Consider the following 491-nt stretch of genomic DNA (forward strand, 5'->3'; position numbering starts at 1 on the left):
ATGTTATAATTCTTTATTATCTTTTTAGAAGTCTAAGATGTTTGCCATAGATATTGAGTCTAGGTTAGGTAAACCTAGGTGTGAGTCTCAGAAGACTTAATAAAGTAATTAATTCACTAAAATGAGACATCATCTAGAAATATATGATAATTAGGTTCATGCATTTGAATACATTGATTTTGTGCATTAAAGGTATTATATTTTGGAAATCATGTATTGCATGAGCATATATCATATAGATATTTTTCCATGCATTAACAAGATAATTTTACATTGTTTAATCGATTATGAATAGTGTTAATCGATTAACAGAATTGCACAGAATTGCAGTTTCAACATAAAACTGAAAAACTGAAAACAGGTATTTTTAACAACCTGTTAATCGATTAAATGGGTACTTAATCGATTAACTGGGACTTTAAACAAATTTCTATTTAAACTGAAATCTCAGCATATGTGACACAAGAATCCACACACTTTTATATCATTCT

The sequence above is a fragment of the Lupinus angustifolius genome, chromosome LG18 (genome assembly GCF_001865875.1).
Source record: "Lupinus angustifolius cultivar Tanjil chromosome LG18, LupAngTanjil_v1.0, whole genome shotgun sequence".
NCBI lineage: Eukaryota > Viridiplantae > Streptophyta > Magnoliopsida > Fabales > Fabaceae > Lupinus > Lupinus angustifolius.